The sequence below is a fragment of the Peromyscus californicus genome, unplaced genomic scaffold (assembly GCF_007827085.1).
Source record: "Peromyscus californicus insignis strain IS unplaced genomic scaffold, ASM782708v3 Scaffold_18__1_contigs__length_77618521, whole genome shotgun sequence".
NCBI classification, from domain to species: Eukaryota; Metazoa; Chordata; class Mammalia; order Rodentia; family Cricetidae; genus Peromyscus; species Peromyscus californicus.
The window spans coordinates 37,349,132-37,374,492 of record NW_026294480.1 but is presented as its reverse complement, the minus strand read 5'-3'; the positions used below and the strand labels follow the sequence as shown (position 1 = coordinate 37,374,492).

General features: G+C 47.8%; 1 long non-coding RNA gene across 2 annotated transcripts; it reads right to left on the bottom strand.

The window, feature by feature from the left end:
- Positions 1 to 21,224: 21,224 nt before the first annotated feature.
- Positions 21,225 to 22,908, bottom strand: LOC128113507 (uncharacterized). Of its 2 annotated transcripts, none has more exons than XR_008219516.1 (3): positions 22,797 to 22,908; positions 22,046 to 22,477; positions 21,225 to 21,951 (listed from the first exon to the last, which is right to left on the bottom strand). It is a non-coding gene; the product is annotated as an uncharacterized LOC128113507 (long non-coding RNA). The 2 variants fall into 2 exon arrangements; XR_008219515.1 differs by having other exon boundaries at positions 22,055 to 22,477.
- Between the last annotated feature and the right edge of the window lie 2,453 nt (positions 22,909 to 25,361).

Below are 25,361 nucleotides of genomic sequence, written 5' to 3'. Positions count from 1 at the left end.
TCATGAATATTATGATCAGCTTATTTCCAAGAGATCTGTGAGAGGTGAGTACTGTTGGAGCCCCTTGTGACTCAGAAAAGTGGGTCACCATGAGAACATGTCAGCAAGTTCTGAAGGTCTCTAGCAGGGAGACTGAATAGAGCCACAGGGACTTAGGCTTGGATTCAATTTCTGAAAAGAGAGGGTGGAAGGCTAGGTGCTGTGGCATGTCTTTCTGCACACTGTGAATATGTGTTGCTCTGATTGGTTGATAAATAAAGCTGCATTGGCCTATGGCAAGGCAGCTTAGAGGAAGGTGGGAAATCCAAGCAGATATACAGAGAGAAGAAGAAGGGTGGAGCTGGGGGTGATGCTAGCCGCCACCAAAGGAGCAGCGAGATGCCAGCAGACCAGTAATGCCACGGCCACGTGGCAACTTATAGATTAATAGAACTGAGTTGTTATAAGAACTAGCTAGCAAGAAGCCTGTCATAGACCATACAATTGGTAATTAATATAAGCCTCTGAATGACTGTTTTATAAGCGGTTATGGGACTGTGGAGCCGGGCAGGAGAAACATGGACCACGGGGCCAGGTGGAACTAGAGAAAATTCCAGCTACAGCTAGGGTCTTGTGTAGCGCTGGGAAGCCAGCAACTTTGCCTGGTGCTGTCTTTGGCAGGGGTGGACCTAATCCGGACTCTGAGGCTCAGCCAGGACCCTAGGAGAAACCTGCTCAAGACATGTCCTTCTAGGGCCTGCCCTGGCACTCTTCATGCTCCCTCCCTCCTTCCCTCCCTCTCTCTGTCCATCACTTGAGGAAAGGCTGTATCCTCAGAAACATCAGCTATAATATTTTCAAAGAGGAACAGCCGTCAGCCCTGTGGCCCTTACTGAACACATGTGATCAGATTAGAAAATCAATCCAAGTGCCTGAGGGGAAGGGGCCATGACTTATTTGAATGATGTGAGAAGGTCTGCAAAATCCTGTCAAGGATGTGCTCAGAAAGACTAGAGAGTCTCTCTTCCTTGTGCCTCCCACACCCAGTGCCATTTCCACGAGGAAAACCAAACACAGTCAGTCATGACAAGGCCAGGCCCTGTCAACAATATGACCACATCACCCAGGGGTAGTCACCTTCAGGGACCTTTCCCTGGTTCTGCCAGGGACCGCTGTATGAGCATGTGGGCCTCATTCTTGCTTGTCTGGGGGTACTCAGACCTCTGGCAATGTGTTCACACTGCTTCCCACTGTCTGCCCCACAATGGGTGTGTAGAAGAGCATCACCCTAGGAAGCTCATGAGGCCAGTTTGTCCCTTTGCTAGTGATGTTCAATTTATTCATAAGGTTTCAATGGACCTGCCAGATTTCTCCACTGCAAAGTGCTTGATCCCCCTCTGTGATTATTAAATAATTTGCAGGGAGAGAGCCGAGCTGATTCTACAATACATTTATAAGCAAATAGCGTGGATCACACTTTAGAAACGGTACCCCATCATGGGTGCCAGCAAGGAACTAAAGAAAGCAAGCTTGTGTTTTTCAAACTAGATAAAAAGTACCTTCTGGAGAAATGAAACCCTCCTCTTCCCCCCTTTTTATGGTTTGGAGGGGAAAATGGAGAGAGGGTCATAAGAAAGTACAGGTGGCAATGTGAAAACTGACTTTGTATGCTCCTGAGCGGTGGTGTTCAGCTGCAGGGGCTTTGAGCAGAGCGCTGCCACTGGCTCTATGTTTATGCTTGGTGGGATGGATGCAGCAGCTGCTCCCAGCCAGGTCATTTCAATAACAACAGGAGACCACGGTTCCAGATGAATGGCATCTCTCAGGCTGAAGAGCCTCCGTAGTCACTCCACTTTCATACTGATTAGAAGCGCTTGAGATACATCATAACAGTGTCAGTGCGGTGTTTATAGGGGGGAAATTGTCGCTGTCTCCCGCCTTGGAAGGTGACATAATGGGATTCCTTCCCTTTGTCCTGATGACAGGATGATGAGCACTGTCTGGGCTCCAGTTCTGCGCTCTTTGCCACTCACGAATCCTTGACAAGCCCGAGGATGGATTTAGAAGGTGTGTCCTTTCACTGGGGTGTGGGTTTCTGGTGCTCAGTGGGGAATGAGTGGGCTGTGCCCAAACCTTCTGCAAGAAAGATCTCTTAGAAATAATGGTAGAGGGTAAGAAGGGGAGGGGTGGGCACTGAGGTAGGAGCAGGGAGGCAGTCACAGGATGCTTCCTGTGAGGTTGCCAAGATGGGAGTGGTACCCAAGGTACCTTTATCAGGTGGGTGTCTAGATGGAGACTCAGAGCATCTTTACCTTGCCACTCCTTCCCTGCTCCCCAGCCTCATATGACTGACATAATTTATCTGTGTGTAATATCATGTCTTATTCAGAAAGGTGGTGAAAAATCTTGGGTGTGACACATTAGTAGAAGTAGAGTGGGTTTCATGTTTAAGTTAAACAGTCTGCACTGGAGTTTGGATTGAGAGACGTGGCTGGATAGATGGGTGATCACTTTTCTCAAGTTAAGCTTTGACCCTGGAGCTCATGGAGATGGCAGAGCAGAGACTACAGAGATACATTCCGTGCAGGCACTCAGGTCCTACTTAAAGGATTCTAAGGATGACTTGGGAATGGCTGAGGCAGCTAAGGCCAAAAGCACTGGGCCATGCCTTAAGCAAGCAAAGAGCTCTGACATGTGCAGTAGTATCCTGACCCAGAGGACCCTGAAACCAGACCCCCAAGATGACCACTGCTGACATATGATCCAGAGCCAACCAGGAAACACCATGGCAGCTGGAAGCAGAGCCCACCAAAAAAGTACACACAAAAATGCCTCAGTCCTTTGTTTAATAAACGAGATTGCTTACAATCTACCAGAGCCTGTGCCATTGGTTCTGTGTCTATTCATCCCCTGCCCCTAGGATCAGAGACAGTGGGACCCCAGCTGTAGAGCTAGCAACAGTCTGGCGCCCAAGATGGGGCTATACAGACCCATTCCTAGGGCTTGCTCTCTGGGTCATATGTCATCAGTGGTCATTGTGGGGGTCCGGTCTCAGGGTACTCTGGGTCAGGATACTATTGCGTATGTCAGAGCTCTTTGTATGCTTAAGGCATGGCCCAGTGCTTTGGGCCTTACCCACCTCAGGAATGGCCATCTTGTCTTGCTCATTCTCATAGCTGTAGAGTCTCTACTTTTCCAGCTTACCTTTTCACTTACTGCCAGAGGGAGACTTCTGGCACATAGACATGACCAGGCAGCTGCTCAAACGAATACAACATGACATCCCATCACTTGTAAACCCCACATGTAAGGTGATGATGATGATGATGATGGTAGCTTTGTAACACTCTAAAAATTACCCAACAGTTGAGTAAGTACTACATGACAGGTACCATTTTATTTATTTTTAAAAGATAATTTATTTAACTTCATTTGATGTGCATTGGTGTGAAGGTATCAGATTCCCTGGAACTGGAGTTCCAGACAGTTGTGAGCCGCCATGTGGTTGCTGGGAATTGAACCCAGGTCCTTTGGAAGAGCAGCCAGTGCTTTTAACTGCTGAGCCATCTCTCCAGCCTCCCAGGTACTGTTTTAGATGAATGATATTTAATTAATTTCTCACAGCAACCCTATGCAGTAGTTACTGTTAGGCATTCCCATTTAACATGTGAGGCTCAAGGAAATAGAAGTGACTTGGCCAAGGTCACCCAGCTAGTGTGTCTCTCAGTGATGCCTAGAGTGCTCGAATGTCAGAGCCTACACTATTGTCAACAAAGTGACACCTGATTGGGAGTATGTGCTCGGACCCGTGCAGAGAGAGACATACTGATAATAGGAAGTGCTGACCGGGCTTTGACTCTCTGTGTATGCTTTCTGCTGATTCATGCAATCAAACCTTACAGCAGCTTTGAATATGAGATAAATGCTGTTATTATTATCTTTCCATTTTACAAGCAGACAAAATGAGCCACACTGTCCCATAGCTAGCTGGTGAATGACACTTTAGACTTCAAACCTGGGCCCCTGGATTTATAAATGCCTGAGTCCTCACTACCCACCATGCCCCCTCTAGTGCCTGCGTCAGGTGTATACACACACACACACACACACACACACACACACACACACACACACACACACACACGTCTGGCAAGGGACACTATATTAAAACTAAAGCCATATTTAAAAGTCCCCCAAATGATATCTACTTCATCTACTTCAGTCCCCTAATTTGAGCCAAGTTCACTCTGCAGTCTAGAAAATGAAAACAGGCCCTGTGGGTGTTAAGGCTCCCCTGGGGATGGGGATTCAACACCCCTTTGGGTTGCCTATCCCAGTGTTTTTATCACCTCAGGATGCAATGGCCAGACGACGCCTTTAAGGTCTCTCAGCTGGAAAAATGACTATGAATAAAACAAATGAAGCTCTCCGTGATGGAAACTCCGGATGGTGCCTGCAGTGGAGTATTTCCCAGCATCTGTCTCCCGCCTCTTTGAGCTCATCCTTTATTGCCCAAAGATGTTCCTCTTTCGTCACTGGCCGCTGATCGGCAGCTCAGGTACTGGGCGTCCAAGACGGCCTCATTATTTAAGGCAGTCAGTGTTACACCCCACACTGCAATTCATTATCATTCAAATGAGCCAGCCGCAATACGAGGAAAAAAATATGCAAGCTGATTTCTCTCCAACAACCTCTTCTCAGTACTCCCTAATTACAGCCGGCCATTGATTGGGACAGTTGTGCATGGAGGGCTGACATGGGCAGCCACGATGCTCTCATCTAAGCAAACCACAAACATATCTAAACTTGCTAACATGGTCTAGGTAAGCAGAACTGTAGTCACAGCTCAGTGGTATTCAGTGCTTTGAATTTACCAGTCAGCGGTGTCTTAGAGCATTTCCTGGTTCCACGGATTTGCCTCCCACCCCACCCCCTCTCCTTAATGGGATTCATTCCTAACTTGATTTTTCCTTATTCCTGGTTTTCCTGTCCTTGTCTTTCATATACATTCATGATGGCACTCCCTACCCAGTGCTCAAGGTTGTTCCAATGATGAATGGGCTTAGTCATTCAACAAATATTTACTGAATACCTACTAAGTGCCATGTGTGTGTTGGGCATGTAAGTACAGCATAATCCTTCCTTTTTCTGTAACATTAAAGGCTCTTGCCATAGTTAGATATTTAACCACCATGTTTCAAATTGTGGTAACCACACTTTAAGTGGAGGAAGGATACTCACATTGTGTACAGGGACACCCAATTCCCAACACCAGTAAAGGATACACATCTCTCAAATTCTTCTCCAAATGACATTTGTCCTAGGAAACCCTTCTTTTGAGATTTCTTTTCTTTTTAATTATGTGTGAGTGGGCATGTGCACATGTGGGTACAGGTGCCCACAGAGCTCAGAAGGCAGTGTGGGATTGTTGGGAGCTAGAGTTACAGGTGGTTGTGAGCCATCCAATGTGGAGGCAGGAAACTGAACCTGAAATATTCTAACCACTGAGCTATCTCTCCAGGCCCTGAGAGATACTATTTCTTGAAATTTTTTTTTGTTTTTTGTTTTTTAAATGGCCTATGACTTTCCTAGGAAGAATGTAGGTATTAGTGAAATTTGTTGGCTGGTGTAAGGATCTCAGCCATCTCCTCTTACATGTGCTCTGAGTTACTGTTGGATGATGATGTTCCATGTCTACAAATCTGGTCAGGATTTGATACAATTGAATGGACAGCAGAGAGAAGAGCTCCTTCTTGGAGTCATTTGGCTTGTCCCCTCTTAGTTTTCCCTTCTTCCTAGACATTCTGCCGTTCATCTTTCTGTTCCAAGCACCTGCCATCCACGTTATTTACTGCTGATGAGCTTAGAGAATATATTAGTCGGTTTTCTATCACAAAATACCTGAGGAAATTCAGCTTAAACAGAGGAAAGATTGTAAGATTTTGTCCACCGTCAGTTGGCATGCTGTTTGGGGCCTGTCATGAGGCAACATATCATGGTAGGAACACATGGCAGAGAAAACTGTTTAGTTCATGGTAGTCAGGCAGAGGCCAGAAGAAACCAGAGTCATATCTCTTCCTACAGCATGAGCCCAGTGGCCCAGCTTCCTTCCTCCTAGATCCTCCTAAAGTCTCTACTCTCCACCCTAGGCTAAGGACCAAGCCCTTCAACACATGAGTTTCAGAGGGACTTCCTGGGTTCAACCTATAATAGATTTTTGCAGACATTGTGGTGAGTACTAATATTTCTTTACTGGACAATATGTATTCAGCATTCACCCCATGGTATTACTGGGCCCTGGAGATTAGGGGTCAAGCAGCTCTAGCCGCTCTACTCCCAGAGCTTCAGGTGCATTGAAAGATAATCACTTGTACAATTACAGTGTGGCAAGAGCATGGGGCAGGAGGCGGAGCTCAATATGAGCCTTGGCAGAGCATGTGTAAGGCCTTGTGTCCCATCTCTAGCAAAGCAACACAGGGCAAAACTGTGGTTTCCAACCTGGGGGTCGCAACCCCATTGGGGGTCACTTACGAGATATCCTGCATATCAGACATTTACATTTCAGTTCAATGGTAGCAAAATGACAGGTATGAAGTAGTAACGAAAATAATTTTATGGTTGGGGGTCACCAGAGAACCACTGCTCCAGAAGGACTGGCTGGCTGCAACTGGAAACCTGTGTAGAGCTCCTTCAATCAGCAGTCCCAGCCCCATGGCCTCAGTCCCTGGAGACTGGCTTGGTAACCTGGCCCTGCAGGGACCAGCTCATCCCTACTCCAGGTTTGCATCATCAGGCCCCAGTACATCCCACAGATAGTGCTGCCCCTTTGTAATGCTCCTCTTGGCAATCAGGGAGGAGAGAGAGGGGACAGCAGTGAAGGATGACGACTTTGAGGGACTCTCCTGTCCCCTCTTCCATTGGATCCCATGGCTCCATGCTGGATGGCAGACATTCCATTGCCAAAATCACCCTGTCCCCTGAGTCAGGACATAGGTGTGCTGTTGCATGATGGGCTGATGGCCTTCTTTGTGCTGTGTACCCCCATATCATAAAGGCTGTGTTATTGTTTTTCAGCTCTTTTTGGGGGGCCCGCCACCCAGTTCTCAAATGAATCACACACGGAGGCTTATTCTTAATTATAAATGCCCGGCCTTAGCTTGGCTTCTTTCTTGCCTGCTTTCCTTAACTTAAAATTAACCCATCTATCTTTTGACTCTGGTCTTTTTCCTTTCTCTTACTTCTGTAAATCTTACTCTTACTCCATGGCTGGCTGTGTAGCTGGGTGGCTGGCCCCTGGAGTCCTCCTTCTTTTCTGGCTCCTAGATCTCTTCTGTCTCCTCCCCAATTTCTCCTTCTATATGTTCTCGCTGCCTGCCCCTCCTATCCTTTCTCCTGCCTTGCTATTGGCCATTCAGCGCTTTATTAGACCATCAGGTGTTTTAGACAGGCACAGTAACACAGCTTCACAGAGTTAAACAGATGCAACGTACACAAAAGTAACACAGCTTAAAATAATATTCCCCAACAGGCTGTTTGTTTATGCCTGAGCCAGAGTCTTACCTGTAATTATCAGCAGACCTATTGTATGCCACATGAAGCCCATCTCAAATGCTTTTTCCCTTTCTCCTCCCTTTCTATCCTATATTCCTCCTTCCCTTGTCCCCTCTCTTCTTTTGATTCTTTTGAGACAGGGCCTTATGCTGTATCCTAGGCTGGTCCAAAACTTGACATTGCCCAGATCTGCTTTGGTTAATCAGCTGCACATGGGATGCTGTGTGATGTCTTGGTGCTGTCTAGTAGTCAACTTGACACAAGCTGGAGTCATCTGGGAAGAGGAAATCTCAATTGAGAAAATGCCCCATCAGATTGGCCTATGAGCATGTCTATAGGGTATTTTCCTGATTATTGAATGTAGGAGAGTCCAGTCTACTGTGGACAGTACCATTCATGGGCAGGTGACCCTGGGGAATGTAAGAAAGCAGACTCAGCAAGTCATGGAGAGCAAAACAGTAAACAGTACTCCCCCATAGTCTCTGCATCTGTTCCGGGGTCTAGGTTCCTGCTTTGAGTTCCTTTTCTGACTTCCCTTAGTGATGGACTGTGATGTGGGAAGTTTAAGCCAAATAAGCCCTTTTTCCCCACTAAGTTGGTTTTGGTCATGGTGTTTATCACAGCAACAGAGACATGTAACTAGGACAATCCTGATGTCTAGACTTCTACCCAGAGATTCTGATGGAAGTGTAATGGTGATGCCTGGGACAAAATGCACCCCACCCAGTGAGTCTAGTCTGCAGCCTGCTGGAAAGTACTATGCTTGTGCTTGGTTTGTGTCCTCTCGGTTGGGGTGAGGTAGTTACAGCCTCCAGGTGCGTGGATATTCTAAACTAGAGAGGATGTGATCCTGGCTCCCAGGAATCCGGACAACAGAATGGAGTTAACTCTGGGACTCTGATGTCTCCCAGAACCTGTACTTAGAGGAGGTGTGACGGCTGAGACCAGGATGCCCCTTGGCTTGTTCTATGCCCACGGTATCTGTGTATCAGGATCACATACAACCTTGATTCTGTATCCACAGGCAAATACTCTTCTTCCTCTTTCTGAAATCAGGGCAACCCATAACTTGTACCAGTTCCTGCTCATTGAGAAGCATGCTGTAGAAACACTTTGGCTCATGATTTGTAGTTTAAAAAGTTAGGTGAAAAGGGAGCTGTATCTTCAAGAGATGGGTGTGAAGCAGCACTATTCATTTCTAAGCATTTAGCCGCTTGTTCTCAGCACTCCTGTGTTGATATTGTGATCAAGCCAAGGAAAGAAATGGCTTTGAGGGAGAGGACCTGAGCTCCAGCCCCATTTCAGATGCCCGTGATGGGCACAAATGCACCCCTCACTTGTTTATATCCCCACTTATTCAAGAGTTGGATTTGGTGAGCTGTTCCACTCTTGGTATCCTGTGTTAACTGTGAAGGGTGAGGAATTCAGCCATGATGTTCCTTGGACTGCCCATTTCACTGGAAGATATAAAGCCACGAATAGTATAAGAACCTGGAAGGCCTTTAAGATTCAAGTCAGAAAGCCTGTTTGACCTCTGCTAGAATCATGCTCAACTTGACCTTTCTACCACAAGTAGGGGTTCTGAGTTGGAATGCCTATAAATGTGCCTTTCTGTTATTTTGGAATGAATTTCCCCCAGGGGACTAGTGCCCCCCGAGCCCCGGCTGTTCAGGGGATATAGCATTTGAGAGGGGCCTCCACAGAACACTCTTCTGCATTTGGAGTCAGGCTCTATGCCTGGCAGCTGTGGGATTTGTCTAATGAGGCCAAGGGAGGGTCCCCAGAGGGAATGGGAAGTGTCCAACTGGCCTGGACATTTGTGTTCTCGGAAGCTCTTGAATGGATTCTTGTAACGGACTGGCTGGTTCTGCATCTTCTCAACTCCCTGACAGCTGTAGCTGGGAGCTCCACACCTGTAGGCTCAGCTGGCTGTAGGCTGTTGGGGGCTGCTCCAGGGCTTACATGAGTGAGTTGAAAATAGCCCTCAGTAGATAAACATTGAGTTTGGCTATAGGTTCACCCTGGATTTAATGTTCCAGTTCCTGTTGGCTTGTTCTGTCAACTAAGGCAGTCTACATTGCAATTAACGGAAAACCTGATGGAAACTAACTTAACTAAAGGACACATCACTATCTCATATAATTGGAGGATTCTAGTTGGAGAGATGCCATGCTTGGGTGTTTCTCAGATTAATGACATCACCAGGGACCCATATTCTTTGTGCTTCTACCCTCTGTCCTCTTCGATAATTGTTTCATTGGTGGGCTGGTAGCAAGGTGATTGCAGCCATTCTAGGTGCCACATATGGATGTGATGACATCCAGAGAAAGAGGGACATCTCCACCTGTGTGACTTGTCCTTAAGAAGGAGAAGTTTCCTTGCTGGGGATGTCTTTCTGTATGCTGTGAATGTGTGTTGCTCTGATTTGGTTGATAAATAAAAAGCTGATTGGCCAGTAGCCAGGCAGGAAGTAGAGTATAGGCGGGATAAGCAGAGAGGAGAATTCTGGGAAGAGGAAGGCTGAGTCAGGAGTCACCAGCCAGACACAGAGGAAGCAAGATGTGAAGGCAGAACTGAGAAAAGGTACCAAGTCACGTTGCTAAACATAAGTAAGAATTATGAATTAATTTAAGTGTAAGAGGAGCTAGTCAATAGTTAGCCTGAGCTAATGGCTGAGCAGTTTTAATTAATATAAGCCTCTGTGTGTTTACTTGGGTCCAAGAGGCTACAGGACTGGCAGGTAAGAGAGATTTGTCCTGACCACAGGCCAGGTGGGACACAGGAAAACTTCAGCTACATTTCCTCCCAAGCCTCTCTGGGATTACTGGGTTTGTCTAGAGTAATCTTCTATGGTGGAATGGGTTTGGAGGAGATGACCAAAGCCCAGCATGTCTTCTAACAATGACTCTTCCTTTGGTTGACAGTTCAAGCTTTCTGAATTCTTGTTTGACCATCCACCTTTTCCTTAGCAATTTATCATGGTCCTTCCTTTCTCCTTCCAGCTCCATCGGCAACCCCACCAAATTTATCATAGCTGATAACTCCACATCTAGATCCTACTGAAGCCAGGCAGGAGTAGCAGGAATCACCCGCTGTTCAGCATTTCTCTTGGCCTGACCCTCCTGTCTTTTGGCCTTTGTTCCCAGTCCACCAAGGCCAGTGCTATTGGTTTTGTGCCTCTGAATGCAGCATGTCATAGACCTGAGGAAGTGGGAGGTGTCACAGGTCGTAATCATGTCCTCTGTGGGGATAGCTTGTGGTCATAGCTGCAAGCTGCTTTCATCTCTGAGTCCCAGTGGAAGCGGGTCCCACTGACTCTGTGCTCTGGGAGAGAGCAGCTGTAGGGCTTAGAAGGGAAGGTATCGACTCCTCATTTGTGAAATTTTGCTCTATTTTACCATGACCTGCAGTAGTGCAGAACATGGCAAGTTATCCCTTTCATCTGTGGAAGAATCCAGCAATTAGAAAGCCAAGATCTCATCACATGCAGGGGAGCCACTACTCTCCAACATTATTGTCAAGGTAAAAAAAAAAAATGCCTAAAGTGAGTCCTATTCATTTTTCACAGCTACTCTTCCCTCTTGCCTTCCCTTCCCCCCACCTCCCTTCCTTCCTGGGTGGTGGAATGCAGCCTTGTAGAAGCAGTATATAAAAAGGGTTAGACTCACAGACATCTGCCACCCTACAACACAGGTTGTATTTTCCAAACCACTAAGAACAGGGCATTTTCCATTAGCACCAGGGAAGGATAATAGATTAGCTAGGCAGAATGTCTAAGGCCAACACACAGTGATATCTGGTCTCTGTAAGTACTGTTTTATTTTTATCTTTTTACTTACTTTTTATTTATTCAATGTGTCTTTCACATCATGCATCTTGATCCCATCCATTTCCCTGTCCCTCTGCCCCTGCAACACCCCCCCCTCCAATAAAACAAAGTTTAGAAGAAAAAAAAAAGGAAAAAAATTAAAATCTCATCATGGAAGCTGCAGTGTGACAGAGTGAGTCACGCAGCAGCTTCCTTTGCTCATATATTTTTACTTGCAAGTGTTCATTGCAAAGAGTCATTGGTCTGGTTCAAGGTCTCTAGTTTCTACTACACTATTGGTGCTGGGCCCTCACTGAGACTCTTCTTGGGTATCCTGTTGTTACCCTGTGTTGTGAAGATCCTGCAACTTTGGGTCTGCAGGTCAGGCCCCTTCACGTGCTTCAGCAGATCATAGATGGGATGGATATTGGAGCAGGCCAAGTCATAACCCTAGTTCTAGACCTGGGCAGCTGCAGGATTGGCCAGCCTGCCAGTTCTCCCCTGTCCTCACCACCAGGGTGAGCTCTCCAGCATCGCCCTTGTAGCAATGATGGAGCCGCAGGGCCAATTCTCCTGCTTTCACACACCTACAGCATCAGGGGCAGCTCTACTGTGCTGCCCAGGTGGAGTGCAGGGGCCAGTCTCACGAGCCCTGCAGCTGGTGCGGGGCAGGGACAGCCCTCCTGCTCTTATGACCCCAGGGCCAGCTCCTCCACCTGTCTCAGGTGTTGATGGGCAGGGATAGGGGGGCTTCTCTCCTCCGCCCGTTCTGCCACGTGTCAGGTGAGTAATGGGGACAGCTCTCTCTTGCTCGCAACATCAGGGCTGGATTACCCACACCTCCAACAACAGAGCCAGCTCAGCTGTGCTGCCTAGGCCAGGAGCAGGGCCCCGGCTTTCCCGAGCGCTGCCTCTGGTAAGGGGGAGGGTCATCTCATTTGTTTGCTCTTTTACTTTTTGAAAACTCACAGATAAGAGTTCATTTGGTTCACAGACACCTGCTGAGGGATCAAACAGGACGATATTATCATCCCCATTTGACAATTGTGAAATCCAAGATTCAGAAAAATCACACCGTTAACTATGCAGGGAGTTAATCAGGAATTCTTTCCCCAGTTCTGTACCAGGTTGGCTTTGTTAAGCTGGCCACTCAAGGTCAAGCTGGTCATTGGTGATGGATTTGAATTCATGGATGTCCAGCAGTTCCTGTTGGCTGTATTGTATAGTTCTGAGGTGTCCCAGTGGACTAGGACCCAAATGTTACCTGTCTTCTTTGCAGACAAAAACCTACTGACCCCAAGGCCAATAGCCCCGATCTGTTTTCTCAAGAATAATTTGTGGATAACATTCAGTAGAGACCTTCAACACTTAACCTTGGAGCCTGTCAACAAGTGACCCTGTGGTTAAAGGAAATCGCTCCCTCTCAGTGCATGTGTCTGGATATGCAGGCATGCACACGGGTTTGTTTGTGTGCATAGGTGCACATGGGCTGTGCTGTGCACCCAACTGGACCTGTATATACCTGTGTATGTATATACATAAAGCCTGTTTGTGCATGCCATGCCTGGCTCTCTTGGTTTCCCAGATTCCCAGGGAACACTTGCTGTGTTCCGCAATGCTTTGGGGCCAGCCTCTGTTGCTCTTTTAAGAAAGGAGATTGCCTTCCAGATGCTTCGTTCACTTGTTCCCCCTTCTTCCACTTGACAGAGCTGCCCACACATCCCATTCCGGGCCTGTAAAGAGGAGTGTATCATTTCATGCGCCCTTGTTTAGCTTTTCCCAATCTAAAGCCAACGCTGGCACAGCTACTGATTAGCAGAAATCAAAAGCAGAGGCCGAGCTTTTGATGGGAAAACTGCTACATTAGAGAAGGCTGGTTGTTTTGCAGTTGCAGGGTAAGGTCCGTAATATTGCCAACACGGAATGGCCATTAGATTGCAAATGACTGGTCACTTTGCTGGATGACTCAGCCATCCTGGAATCATGGTTATAATATCACCTATAGTGGTCAAGCCCAGGCACCTACCAGGAGTCTCTTACTGAGACACCAAATTGCTGGGCTACATAGAGTAATGGTTATCACAGCAGGAAGGAAAGAAAGCACACACACACACACACACACACACACACACACACACACACACACACGTGCCCCAAATCCTGGGTGTGTGGCATGCTGTCCTCATTTCCCATGGGGAAGTGGAAGTAATGACCAGAATGACTTCAGTTCTCTCTCTCCTCCAGTGAGTGCCCCACCCACTGTAACTGCAACTTTGTGTGGTTGTCGGCCTCCATGCCATTCCTGGGAGGAGGAGGTCCCTTGGGCCAGGCGGTGTATAAACTCCTAGCTGATGAGCAGGGAAGCCAGGTCATCATTGTCCTCGAGGCTTCTGCTCTGGTGATTTGTACGTGTATGCGCAGCAATGAGTGGGCGTCTCTAGTGATGGGGAGCAGGCCGTTTGACACAGAACATGGCAAAGGTATGCCTACGTTTCCGTGAAGACAGGAACGGTGGCTTCATAGATTATGTAATGCTACATGCAGGCTCCTGTGGTGTAGAAATGAAAACAGAAAGAGATGAGACAAAGCCAATGGAGTGATTTCCCCGTAGGCAACCCTTGGCCTCTCTCAAGAAGCAGATGGCATGGTTTGCTCCAGGAGGCTGGTGAAGAGAATTGGAAGCTGCTGATGGAGGCATGGGCAGAGTTAAGGGGAAATCATAGGGTCAGTGCCAAGAAGAGGCCCACTCACTTCCGGGGGTTAGGAACTGAGGTAGGAATAAAAGCTTTCTGATAAGAGCTTTTAATTTCCGCTTTTGCTTTTACCCAGACATTTCACTTTACTGTGACCCTCATCCATCCTCCTGTTCCTACCTTTTGTGGGTCTCAACCAATGGGAAACCAGAGGGAATGGGAAGCTGTGAGTACATTCTACAAACGTTGGAGTCAGGTGGGGAGGTGAAGAGGTTGTGAGGAAGAAAAGGGATGCAGCTAGTAGCTGCCCCCTAGGAATTTGCTAATGGGATATTGTGACCTTTATAGCCAGTTGGTAGGAACTCTTAAATCTACCTCATCAAAATCTACCTCATCGGCACTCCGAGACCACCATCCCTTTCTTACCCTATGCTGTCTGTTAGGGAGTGAACAAGCCTGGTGGATTTTAGACGTGCTCTGCCCTCTGTGGTTGTTTTTCTGGTCCATGGAATGGGGATTCCTCACCTTCTGCTTGGCTCAGTTGCTACTCAGCATTTTGATGGCCGTAACTATGGCCTCTGGATGACAAGAAATGGTCCCAGATGACTCATTTGCAGTGACAACATTGAGCATAGGCCTGGGACTCGGGGGAGGTGGCAGGGATAGATTATTTAAGTATTTGATGGAAAATGTGGTGGGTGGTGAGATATCTTAGACGGACCAGGGTCTGCACAGAAGCTTGCCCATGGCTTATATGGAGCCTCTCTATCACTCTACTCTCCAGTTGGCGAGAAATGGTGTCCTGCTGGATTCTGCTAGACCCCCAGCCTCAACTCTGCCTTCTGGCTGAGGAGAATGCTAGCTGAGAAGGAAAGGGCTGGGTATTTCAATTGCTTCAGAAAAGCACCCATTTCTGCTCTGTGAAAACCTATTCGCCAACCTCCTTTCATTAGGACCAAATGGGTGATGGAACAGGACTCACTGGAATGACCTTCTGTGAAGGTTAAAAAGAATACTAAAGACCGTAAGTGCTGGTGGTGCTCCTATTTAGGGCATTATGTGCTCTAAATGCCTCCCCTGCCCCCGCCCATGGCCCTTTATTTGGCCTGCATGACAACTCTCTGAAATGGGAACCAAGCTACATCCATTTCTCAGCTGATGAAACGGAGGCCCGGAGATGAAATTACTTGCCCAGTGTCACACAGCAGGTGAGTGTAGTGGAGCTGGGAATCAAATCTGCAGCCTGGCTCCAGATTTGGACTGCCTCATCTCTTCCTTCCCAGCTAACTTCTCCTTCCTAGGTGCCAAGAGGCAGGGAGTTGTTAATGACAGGGAGGGCAGGGCCGGGAAGAGCTTAGGTTTAGGTTGAGCTAAACTCAGCCACGGTCTTCTTTCAGAGGGGCAACTACAGACTCAGTGGCCAGGTCTCTGGATTCCTAATAGTGTAAACAATGTGACTGGCAGTTCAGGAAACACTGGGCAGCCTTATGGTGTGGCTCGTCCTCTGCCCGGTGATGTCCTGGTAATTCCCCTAGTTTTGTTTACCATGTAAATTTCTTTGAAGTAAAATTCCTTTTATCCAAGAAGCAATGTGACCTCCAATCTTGTTTTTATAAAACATCTCTGACGTTAGCCACAGGAGGCAAAACCCCGGAGGTGTTTTTGAGTCCCCTGTGCCCTGAATTGGATATGGTCTTTGTTTCTACTGTGACTAGCAGTCAAGCCTGGGGTCATGGGGTGGCCCTGAGGCCAGGGGAGGTACAGATGCTGGGAGCACAAATGAGAACTAGTATTTCATCACTTTCTCCAGAGCCAGGGCACCTGAAGGACCTTGGTTGCCCACCTGGCCAAGCGCCTGTCACAAAGAACAGAGTGTCTTGGACCATGTGACCACAGGGGAGGCTGCCCAGGCCTCTGAGGGAGCTGCCAGCTTGGAGCAGTCGATTCGCTGATGCTGGGCTCCGGCGCTGCAGAGAAAGAGCAGCATTCTTCATTCAGAGGCTCGGTCCAGGAGGCCTCCTGGCTTTCTCTTCTCTGGGAGCAGTACAGCTCCTGTGGGGAGGGACAATCAGGGCTGTTGTCCTGACCCAGAACAGAGGCACTGCTGCCGGATGCCGAGCTGCCTGGCTGAGCCCATCCCTGTTGCATCTGCCTTCCTAATTCCTATGTCCCGGATCCTAGGCCTGGGTCGGTAGGTCTTGCCTTGCCTAACCCAGACGACCCAGGGACGGAGAGAGTGGGTGTAAGGTTTTGGTCCTTATTTACGTCCTTTAATTATGTCATCAGCCTTCGCCGGCTTCCCAGCCTAAAAAGCGGTTGGGCCCTCTGTGGGCTCTCTCTCTGTCCCCTCTCTCCTTTGCGCTCCTTCCCCCCCCCCCCCCCCCCCCGTCGGTCCCCCTCTCTCCTTCTCCCCCCCTTCTCTCTCTCTCTTTCTCTCTCTCTCTCTCTCTCTCTCTCTCTCTCTCTCTCTCTCTCTCTCTCTCTCTCTCTCTCTCTCTCTCTGTCTCTCCCCCCCCCCCCCCCCCAAATAAAGCTCTAAAAAGATAACCATGGCTATGGTTCTTTCAATCAGCACGCTCCTCCGCGGGCACGCTCCTCCTCGGGCATGGCCGCCGCGGGCGGTGACCAGCCACGAGGGGCAGCTCGGCGGCATAACCAACATAACCAACAGTGGGTCCTCTCTTTTTCCACGTACCAGACCTTTTTACCTTTCATCCTGAATATGTCAGCATGAAGATGGAGACATTTTTGTGCCTAAAAATAATTTTGGTGCTGACTTGGAAAACATGCCCCCCTTGTTTTTCAGGTAGTACACTTCCCGAGGACAGGTGCTATTCATTCTTAGGGCCCAAGTGATATAAAGGGCACAGCTTGCTCTCCTAGGCTCTCTTTTCTCTCTTGTGGCTCTCTGGAATCCCTGGCCATGACTCTTTTTGAGAGGGGAAGACATGATTGGGACAACCTTCTCCTCTCTTGGTTTGGGAACATGTGCTCTCAGTTACTATAAGTAGCCAATGTGGGAGAACAGAGCCTCGGTTTGGTTCAGAAGAAAAGTCCTGCTCTGGTTCAGGGCACATCAACCTGCTTAGTGTTTGGTCAAAGGTCCCAAGAATCCCTAAATCCCACCACAGACTTTCCTTTCTCCTAAATGTTTTCCTACATCGTCTGTATCAGACTCAAGGAGGAAATAGAGGGCAACCTTGAAGAGAAATCGGCGGAGCTTTTAAACAAGGAATGAGGTACAGAAGTGTGGACAGGGGCATGACATGGTGACCACTCATGCTTGTAATCACAGCACTCAAGAGACAGAAGTAGGAGAATCACAAGTTCAAGGCCAGCCTGAGCTATATTGCGAGAGATCCCGTCTCAAAAAAACCAAGTGCTGGGAATACAGCCCAGTGATAGAGCATTTGCCTAACTTAGCATGCGTAAGTTCTAGGACAACACCCAGCATTGCAAAAAAAAAAAAAAAAAAAAAGTAATTTTTTAAATCAATGAAACGGAAAAACAGGAAGGGGATGGACTATGGATGGAGTTGGGATATTGTAGCTAGAGTTTTCCTGCCTGGCCCACAGTCAGGACAAATCTCTCTCACCTGCCAGTCCCACAGCCGCTCAGACCCAACCAAGTAAACACAGAGACTTATATTGCTTACAAACTGTATGGCCATGGCAGGCTTCTTGCTAATTGTTCTTACAGCTTAAATTAATCCGTTTCTATAAATCTATACCTTGCCACGTGGCTCGTGGCTTACCGGCATCTTCACATGCTGTTTGTCATGGTGGCGGCTGGCAGTGTCTCTCTGACTCAGCCTTCCACTTCCCAGCTTTATTCTCCTCCTTGTCCTGCCTATACTTCCTGCCTGGCCACTGGCCAATCAGTGATTTATTTACCAACCAATCAGAGCAACACAGAACATCCCACAGCACAGTATCTTAGAGCAACAGCGGCCAGGAACCATTCCATATGTAGGTTTGAAGGGTCAGGGACAGGATGCCACACTTTCATGTAGGAGAGGGCCTAGCAGTGCATCCCACAGCAACCAACGTCTGTGGAGGAGGGAAACCGTCAGCCAGCTCACCATGATGAGGCCAAGTGGCCAAGGGGAGTGGGGAGTACTCAGTTTTATTCCTTTCCTGTAACCCCATGTCCAGTTCTGCCCATCGGCTGGAGGGGAGGGTCTGAACACGCATGTTGATGCCGCCTGAGGATGCAGCCCATGAGACAGAGTCGCGAAGGGCAAATTTGTGCAGATCAACAGGGCAAAGGGGGTAAAAGAACATACCTGGAACGGAATCCTCGTGTCGCCTCAACCTGACCATCTCTCAGACTCACAGCACCACTGCATTCTGGACCACCTCTTCTCTCTTTATAGGTTTGTTTGTTTGTTTTTGAGACAGGGTTTCACTGTGTAGTCCTGGCTGTCCTGGAACTCACTACGTAGAGCAGGCTGGCCTTGAACTCAGAGATCTGCCCGCCTCTGCCTCCAGAGTGCTGGTGTTAAAGACGTGTGCCAGCTGGGCACTAGTGGCACATCTTTTAATCTCAGCATGCGGGAGGCAGAGGCAGGAGGATCTCTGAGTTCGAGGCTAGCCTGGTTCTACAGAGTGAGTTCTAGGATAGCCAGGGCTACACAGAGAAACCCTGTTTCGAACCCCCCTATATATATAATATATTAAATATATTGTTATATTTAATATATATTAAAATTTTAATATATTATTTATACATTACCACTTTTCAAAACACAGGAAAAAAAGTTGTATCTCTCATAAGTTTTGGATTTCAGCCTTAAATTAAATACTTCTTAGCTGGGGATGATCTGGCTCCCTCCCCAGGGAACTTTTGACCTCGTTTTGAGACACTGTTGGGTTGCCATTAACTGCTTCTGGCACTTAGTGCACAGGAGCCAGGCTAACATGGCAGCTGAGTTCCCTACAGAGCTCAGCCTAGTCTCCGTCTCAAAGGATCCTCTGGTGTGAAGAGCCAAGGGTGCTGAGGCAGTGAAGAAAACTGCTAGGAAGTCGAGAGAAGTTTTGTTAACAGTGGGAGAGCAGAGAAAGGAGCTCGTTGCTTTGTTTGGTTTGGTTTGGGCGGAGGAACCTGTCCTGAAGGTGTCCATATTCTGTCTTTGGGCAGCATGATCCCCTGCTGGACTCTTTAGGCTCCTTCTCTGTGCATTCTGGGTATCAGCAAGATCGCAGGATTCTGGGCTCTTTGGGATCCATCTCTGGGCACCTGGGCACCTGGGCACAGGTAGGTTTGCAGGACTGAGCTCCGGAGCAGCAGGGTTGAGAGCTCTTTGATGGAACGTCTCAGAGAATTTAGCTACCACTGGCTGCTGGAACTGTCACAGCAAACTCTGCAGAACTGTTTTGGATGGTTCAGCCAGACTCAGAAGGTCTGGTGAATTTTTGCCCTGCCCAGTCTCCAGAGTTCTCTGCTTTTAAACTCAAAGCTCTGAGACTATTAATGAGCAGAGACTGAACAAGTCCTGAAGTGGTCCTCAGACACAAAGGAAGTGCCCCAACTCAGAAAGTAAATGAGTGTAGTCAGGTGTCCTTTGTTAAGGCTGATGAAATCCAGTCTTTGTTTCTTTTCCTGTTCCTCCCTATACCACATTTCCAAGTCATTTCCCTGACTCTCAGTGCCCTGTTAGAGCAGAGTGTAGGCAGAGGCAAAAACTCCCTAGCAGCTTTCTTTGGGAAACATTTAACAGTCATGATGAGGTGGTGAGGTGCTGGCCACAAGTACATTTATACGTACGGCAGCAGCAACTACCACATGATGCCCCTCATCAGCACCCCGCCTTCATCTGGTGGTAGTAGAGGGAACAGCTGTAATGTTTATCACTCCATCTCATCATTTTTTTTAAGCCAACAATTCACTTATATTGTTTAAAAACAAAATGAGACTGGAGTTTTGTAAAAGGGGAACTCTGCGCATCCACAACCATCCCCTCCCCAAAGGCAGTACCCATGCAGAGATGGTCCCATGTCTGCACATAGACATTGAATATAAGTATATATATTTAAATATAATAAAATAAATACAAACAAAGTATCAAATATAACATACAACAAAGTACAGATACTTTTCTCACACTATATAATGTGCACACAATTATACTGTATATACATACATACATTTATTTACTAATGTATATTGGAAATCCTTCCACATTAGTATGTTTTTCTTTTTTTGATAAATAGGTGTATCAGAGCAGATAGCCTAAACCTTAATCTTGTTGGCTAAAAGTGACTTGTTTTTAAAAAGACTGTATCCAACCAGAAAGAATTTTCAACCAAAACAAACAAAACCTTGCTGCAAAGTTCTGCTTTGAGGCCACTTGGCTTTTATGACTTGCAAATCCTCCATTTTCTCATCTTACTGACATTTTCATATCCCCCCCCACCCCAACCCCAGCATTTGCCCCTGAAAACTTCCGTCACAGTGTCACAGAACCATCGAGTTGAGTATCCAAAGGCTAGGATGCTGCTGCCTGTGACTCGGACCCCGTCTGCTTTATTAAATGACTGCTTGTTTGTTATCCTCCTTTAGAGAAAGCCTTGCTTAAGCACGGCAGAGTGATTTTGGCGGTGGAAAAGCCTGCCTGGGCTTGGGATGGCAGTGTTTTCGTTTAGAATTGTCTGAATAGTCAGCTCACACGAAGCTAGGGCAGGACCAGCTCGGATTCTAGAACTGCGCGCCCTCCTGTCTTGGCTGCGTTTCTGTGGTACAGCCAGGCTCGGTGTAAAGGAAGAGCCCATTCTAAGTAAAGAAAGAGCTTGCCGCATTTGGAAGGCAAAGAGGGGGCAGGCAGAAGAGCCGTCGGGGTGTACAGCGTGCTGGGGCTTCGGGGCTTTGAAATCCTTTCCTGTGCTGTCACTTGAATGTCGAACACGTTATTCTCAGTGGACACTAAAAAGAAGTACAGGTACCGGGGGCTCCAGGGGGATTCATTATTCAAGGCACAAAATTTTCTACTCTGGCCTGCAACACATTATAATTCAAATGAGCCGAGCACAATAGAGAAAAAAAATATGCAAGCAGATTTCTCTGTGTCGTGTTTTTTCCCTCCTCTCTGAAGCCCTGTAATTACAGCAGGCAGGTGGAGCATCTGGGGTGTGGGGGGGAGTCAGTCCACTGTATTTTTTTTTTTTTTTTTACCTTCCCAGGAACGCGACTTGCCAACTGCTTCAATCTATTTTATTTTTAATTAAGTGCTTATTGCAAAAATCTGAGTCCCCGCGCGAAAGCCTGATTTACAGACAAGCCCCCGCCCCCCTTCCCTGCCGCTCTGGCTGCTAGTACTATTTCAGTTTTCTTTCTAAAAGCTCATCTTTGCGTGAATGGGTTCCGGCCTTCCGTGGGCTCGGCAGCTGGGGTGGTTTGATCGCGGGACCTTCCCCTCCGTTCCCCGAGTCCGGAGTCAGTTTGCCCGGCTCGTCTGGCTGCGCACCCCCCTAATGGCCGTGGGCCCCCTGCCTCCTCCCCCATCCTGTGCCAGGCGGTCCTGCGGTGTGCGGCGGCGGCGACCCTGGGCTCGGTGCACCTCCCGCCTGCGGCGTGGGCGGTGGAAAACTCAGGCCGCGGGCCACAGCCTCAGGCCCCGCCCCGCCGGACCCTGTCCCCGAAATGCCGGGGCTCAGCGGGCTCCGGCGCGGGACCCCGGCCTCTCGGAGGCGGTGGGATCCGAGGACCGACCTCAGGCTGGCCAAGAGGAGATGCGGGGCTGCAGAGAACGAAGCGCAGGGGCCCCCGGAGTCAGGGACTCCCTCCCGAAGGGCGTTTGATCTAGATGAGACCCGATGCTCTGGGGTGGAGGTCGGGAAAGGGGCAGGTCTCCGCCGGATGTCTGAGAACCCGCCGTCCCGGTGCGTTACACAGCCCGATTTCTGGGGGCTGTACCCCAGGCCCCTGTCAGAGAGTCGTTAATTGCAAATGAGTTTACAGAAACGCGTGGGGGCCCTGCCCGAGCCTGCAGATCCCGGTGTTGCCCCCTCGCACACACCTCCGTTACCTGCTTTGGTGCCTCCTAGGGGTCGGCCCAGGCCCAGGTGTCTGTGTGTGGTGGGATGGGATGGGGTGGGGTAAGGTGGGGTGAGGTGGGATGAGGTGGGGTATGGGTGGGGTTGAGTCCAGAGGTAGCAGCAGACGTGGATGCCGACGTCAACATTTGCAGAGAAAGGCGACCACCATGAATCACGGATGAAGCTTAACTCAGGACAGGAGACTTCACGGGGGTGTTTTAAGAACAGATTAAAAGAAGAGAGAACCTATCTCTAGAATACACAAGCTCTACCACGGGGCCTGGAGGAATAGGGGCTTTTCCTGCTCCGCGGGGCTTCTCAGCACAGGTTGCCTTTATTTGTGCCTCCAATTTCCTGGATACCCTTTACAGGGGATGCGCTTGTCTGGATTCTGTACGCAGAGACCCAGGTTCCTATAGAGTGGAGACAGGGAAAAGTTAAGAATGGATTGATTGCCGGGAAGGGTACATCTTCTTAGGGCTTGTGGATGCCTACCACAGGACCAGTGTCCCTTGAAAGTTGCTGGGAGGTACTTCTCCTGAGGGGTATGTCAAGGTCATGACTAACCAACCCCCACCATCCTGTTCTAGGCCACTCAGAAGCAGGATTGGGCCTCTGTGATGCTGATGACTTCAATGGTATTTTGTTTATTACAAAAAAAACCGGTACATCTTTATCCTAGAATTAATGAAAAGACACAAACACACAAAAGAAAATAAACATACTTATTACCTAGAGATGAGTCTTCCTTGTACATCGTGGTACAAACACGACTATTTTGTAGGATAACTGGTTTTTTCCTTTTTCTAAACAATGCACTGCGAACATCTTTCCACACGAGCATCCTTTCAATGATTACGGTTCAATGGAAGTGCTGCCTCCTTAATGATTAAGCGGTCCTTCTGTTGCCAGGATGTAGTGTGATATTTTTAGCCATTCCTTTACTGGGTTTTTTAGGATGGTGACACTTTAATTTTTAAAACCTCTGTCCACAACATTTCGGGGTCATTGCCCTGCTGTGCCACCGTGCAGGTCCTTAATTATTTCCTTAAGATGTATTCCTCAAAATGGCTGGGTCAACTGTTCTGCATTTTTTAAAAGTTTCACTACACCTTATCAAATCAACCTTTGGAAAGGTTATGTCAACTTACACTCCCACCTGCAGAGAATGCAAAAGTCTGGTGCCTGAGTTTTATCCTCATCAGTTACAAATATTAGTCTACTTTACTTTTAAATATTCATCTTTTTCTTACTGGCTTGTAAGGACATTTTGTGTACCCAATCTAATTTTTTTCCTACACGGTACAATTTTCTGCCACTTGCCAATTGCCCACCCACCCCATACTGGAGACTGAACCCAGTGCCTGGCACGTGCTAGGCAAGTGCTCCACCACTGTGCTCCACCTCTGTCTGCTGACTGCTTTTACGTTTAAATTGATGTTTTTAACATTTGGTGCAGTCAAGATTCTTAGTGTTTTAATTTACGGCTTCTGCTTTTGATGTTATTATATGAAGTCCTCTACTTCAGGATTTTCCAACTATCCAACTATATTTTCTCCTAGTGCTTCTGTTTTACTTAAAAAAATATTCCATATTAAGCTTATTTTGGTATTTTTTTGAAAATGGAATATAAGTTTATTTTCCAGTCTTAGTTATTGGTCCCGAATAATTTTGATCCTGACATATACTAACTATGGCCAGTTCCCAAACAAGTATAGGAAGACCTAATTCAGAATACTCTGTCCCCGAGAGGCCAGAGATGAGGGATTGGGCCATTGTTTGGAGCTACATACATTGCAATAACATAGACCTGGATAGTATCTAGCCTCTGCCATGTTCCCTGAATGGAACCTGGACCAAGTGACTTATTATTTAAACCTTGGTTTTTGCCTCCGTGCAATGAGCATAATCATATCGACTATCTCCCCAAATGGTGGTGAAGATCTAACAGTAAGTAGTGTGCACATGAAATGCTTACACCAGTGGCAATGGGAGCAGTAACGAACAGACATAGGTTACGAAGAATGACCACAGTGATGTGTGATATGGTGATGTTCAAATGAAATACAGACGTCATCGACAACTGTAGACACGGTGGTAGTAAGTGTGTTGCGATGTAGTTACAGAGAGTTTATCCTGTCATTTGGAGGAGGGTTCCCTGAAAACTGGCTTATATCCCTGAAGTCTGGCTCTGCTGGAACCTGGACTTGCATTGAACACACACATTTCAGGGGAGCCATGTTGTTTGTTTGTTTGGCTCTTAGCTCTTTGCTCTTTACTCTTTAGGAAGCACCACCCAGCTTCCAAATAAATCCACACAGAGGCTTTTTCTTACTTACAAATGTCCAGCCTTAGCTTGACTTGTTTCTTGCCAGCTTTTCTTAACTTTAAATTATCCCTTCTACCTTTTGCCTTTGGGCTTTTTCCTTTCTCTGTTTCTGTATCCCTTTCATTATTTCCTATTCCGTGGCTTGCTGTGTAGCTGTGTGGCTGGCCCCTCCTTCTCTGGCTACTAGATCTCCCCTCTCCCAGATTTCTCTTTCTATTAATTTTTTTTCTCCTATCCCTTCTCCTGCCTTGCCATTGGCCTTTCAGTTCTTTCTTAGACCATCAGATAGTTTACACAGGCACAGTAACACAGCTTCACAGAGTCCAACCAATGCAACATAAACAAAAATAACACACCTTAAAATAATATTTCCCCAACAGAGCTCAGTAGTATTTCTGTTCACAAGCCACTTCCAAGGCTTTCTGCTGGACCTGGCCCTGTGGAGGAGAATCAGTGGAACAAGCTGGCACTCGGAGAGCTCGCAGGACAGAGAGCCCTCGGAGCTTATGCTCCAAGTGAGCAGCCATCCCCTTCCTGGCTCAACCCCAGCTGAGGATTGCTGCAGAGAAACAGTCACTGGACAGGAGCCAGGGACACCAGTCAGCTTAACCAAAGGAATCAATGGACACTGTGTTTTCCCTCTGCAAATGAGGAAAATGACATGGTAAGAAGCCATATGCCTTGTCCAGAATCACAAATACCAGGGGCGGCGAAAGCAGAAAGAGAAGCAACCTCAAAAGGGGGCCATTTCCCATGTCTGGCGGCCCGGGGCTAGACCTCTGTTAACAAAGGGATGGGAGCACTGTTCTCGAGCCCCAGGCAGTGGAGGCCCGGCACATTTTTATGAGGCATGGACAATGAGGAGCCATTCAAAAGGCTGATGTTGCCTCTGCTTGGAAAAGGGCAAATATTTTAGGAATCCCTTGTTACTAGGCGAATGCCTGATTGCTGTTTAGGGAGTGGAACTT